The following is a 3446-nucleotide window of genomic DNA, read 5'->3' as shown; positions in this document are numbered from 1 at the left end:
GAAAAATAATGCAGTGGAATATTAAAATCGGCATGTAACAACAATTAAGAACATCTTATAGGAAACTTTGAGGCGGACTATACAAAAAGATTTCAATTTCCTCGAATTTTTGTGTTTGATTGGATTTAGATGGGGAAATGATTTTTTTAAATGAAATAATTCTCTCTAATAAATGAATGTTTTTTTGTTACATGTCAATCTTTAATGTGTTTCGACACACTTATCATTTTGTGATATTTTTTAAATATATAATATTCACATGTCAATTTATGGGTTTTTTTTTCAAAATTTAAAATTAAAATGTTATATAATCTTATATTTTGTATATTATGTTATAACCCGTAGAAATCACGGTTGGTATGTTTAAAATTATTGTATTTGATAAAAAGAAATGTAAAAAAATAGTATATTGTACTTTAAAAAAATTAAAACCATAAAATTTAACGTTTTTCCTCTAAAAGAACTTAAACACCAATTATATACAATTGCTTCTACTTTTTTTTTTTTTTTTTCAATTGGTCTGTATTTCATTAATGAAGCTTTTTGATTTGAAACATTGTTATTATACTCTTAATTTATCATCATCGACATCAAATAAAGTATCATAAAATTTTAAATAATATCAAAATGGTAAATTCATCAAAACATGTATAAAAAAGCAGGTAGTATCCTGCAAATCGGTAAACATCGACTATTTACGGAACAAAGTTAAATACAAAAAAATACACATTATTTAAAAGTACAATTCTATAGTTTGATAAATGTTTGAAGGTAGAATGCCTAAATAAGAAAAACCAAGAAAGTACAATGTTAAGTTATGATTATGATGCTATAACATATGAATAAATGAAAGGATGTTGGTATCCCTTGCATTTTGTTTGCTACAACATTCTACTTTTTATCACATTACAATATTGTATTTAAAATTTGACCCAGTATAACAACACAATTACAGTAATTTTCATTTCTATAATTGTGTAGCTTTGTCAATACTAACTTCATATCTATTCACAACTCCAATCCAAGGCTATCATAGCTTGTAAAATATTCCTTCCACAACATACAAATCTCACATTGAATAGATAAAGAGAAAGAGGAATGTAAACATATACTTTAAGCAAGCCTATCAAAACAAAAATTTAGGGTAACCTTAGAAACCCTCTGATTGTGATGTAAGAAGCAGACAAGAACTTGCACAAGAAAGGTAACTTGCAAGATATGTAACAACACTCATTCTTCAATGCAAAAACATAATTGTTAATAGATAAAGTTAGAAACATGATGTCTTCCTGCTTACATTCCTAACATTTTACAAATTTGCTAAACATCAAAGAATAAAATAAAAGAAAGAGGATCTTACTATATGTGAAAGTATTGATCTACTCAGGAAGCTCTTTGATATCAACCTCAAATCTCTTGTGAACCCAAAACTACCATAATCAAGAAACAATAAGTAAAAAATGATTTCCATTACTATTAATATTATTAAAATTATTGTTGTTAATGATTTTAGTTATAGAGGTGGATATAGACCTGGTTACGAACATTAGAGTAGGTTGTACACGACACGGATGTGATGGCAAGGCATTTGGTTCCAAACCTTCTAGCTCTACCAACGAGTAAAATGACCAAAATACCCTTCCCTCGAGTTATTTTTATCAAGATAAAAAAAGAGAGATGAAAATGAATGAAGAGAGAGCTTACACGATGGAGGTAAGTGTCAGCAGAATCTGTCATATCATTATTTATGACAATGTTTAGATGTTCAATATCAATACCCCTACCAACTAAATTTGTTGGCACCAAGATTCTCTTGTGCTCTTCCTTGAAACCCTTGTAGCGTGTCAACCTTTAAATTTTTGGCCAATGATGATTCTTTTTTATTTGATAAAGAAAGAACGAATTAATAATTAAAAGTTAGTTTTTTACAAACTTATCCTTCATTGCTATAATTTAGTTTTTATTTCAATGTGGAAAGTTGTAATGAGAAAAATGAAGTGGTAATAGAAAGCTACTTTTGTCCCGGAACATGCTAGAGTGGATGCAGATTGATGGAAAGTTACATTTGCAAGCAACTTGTGAGCTCAGTTTCACGGCTTACACTTTTGACTTTTGAAAAATATGACAACTTGATTGAAATCTAATGCATCGAGCATGTCATTCAGCTTAACATTCTTCTCCAGCTTGCTCACCTTTATGTAGTGATACCATGTATAACTGTTCGAAAAAGACTTTAGCTGGTATTTGGTATGATGGAATTGATGAACGAATGGAATGGTTAGTTCCATTGGAATCACAAAATATTGTATGTTTGTCTAATAAAATGGAACATGAATGGAATTGGATGAAAAATTACAATGTAAGATACCTGTCTCCATGGACTTATCTGACTTATTAAATATCTATGTAGATGAATGGTGAATTTCTAGAAGTGCAGTTGCTTGATAAGATCAGCAAAAGTAAGGATGCTTCAAACAATTGGTAAAATGTCAAGCCATGGTCTTGATCTTTCTTATCCGTATCTAGTTGAGATTCATCTTGGCTTTCCATATTCACTAATTCTGACCTCTTGAAAGTATATTTAATGGTTTTCATAAACATGGATGCACCTGTATCATAAAAAATAGTAAATCCTTAAGCTTAATAAAGTATGCACTTTCATGATTACTTTTATAAACCAAAGAAGAAGAATAGAAGAAAAACAAAGGGAATGGTGGTGTAAACCCGAGAAATGGTATGGTGGCGGTTAGGTTTCGTTTTGAGTGAGATAGAGGTGGTGCGGTGATGCGTTTCTTCTTTTCCGTTTCTATATTACAACGAGAGGCGACATATTTGAAGGAAATATAAGAGTGATTCAGAGATTTAGGGTTTATCAGATGTTGAATATGGAGAGAAAGGAAGAGACGCCTTAAGGAAAAATCAAGGCGAAGATAAAAAGAAATTGAGGGCTGATAAGATTTTACAAAATTCTGGCCTGATTTTGTGGAATGTAGTTACTACTTTCTAGATTTTTTGGACTGAAATTAAGAATTAAGAAAGATAGAATAGACCTATTATGCTAATATGTAGGATATATTTTAGGATATAAGTAAGATATGATAATGATTTCTGCATATTTTCTTCCTATTTTTCTGCATATCAAGTCAACCGATATGTTTGTGATTATATGGGCGGGAAAAGAAGATTAGAGATTCACAGAGGAATGACACGTGGCAGGATATTGTGTTAAAAAAGGACATGTGGCATTTAGGAGAGTGTTTTATTAGGTTGAGAGATGTAAAGTATTAAATGTAATAAATATTATAATAAATTGCAATTAATATGTTTCTATATTCTTTATTTCAAAATTTTATTTTAAAAATACTTATTATTTACATTTTAATTTTTTTATATTTTTAATCAACACGTGTAATACACGGGCTTTACACCTAGTTTTTTTTATCATA

At 29.5% G+C, this 3446-nt stretch overlaps 1 pseudogene; it reads right to left on the bottom strand.

Moving 5' to 3' along the window:
* Positions 1-1150: 1150 nt before the first annotated feature.
* On the bottom strand, positions 1151-2288 carry LOC145046319 (DEAD-box ATP-dependent RNA helicase 15-like; annotated as a pseudogene).
* Between the last annotated feature and the right edge of the window lie 1158 nt (positions 2289-3446).

Source organism: Lactuca saligna, chromosome 5 (genome assembly GCF_052625555.1).
Source record: "Lactuca saligna cultivar CGN05327 chromosome 5, ASM5262555v1, whole genome shotgun sequence".
Taxonomy (NCBI): Eukaryota; Viridiplantae; Streptophyta; class Magnoliopsida; order Asterales; family Asteraceae; genus Lactuca; species Lactuca saligna.
Note: the sequence above shows the minus strand (reverse complement) of the source record. Positions and strands in the feature narration are given on the sequence as shown.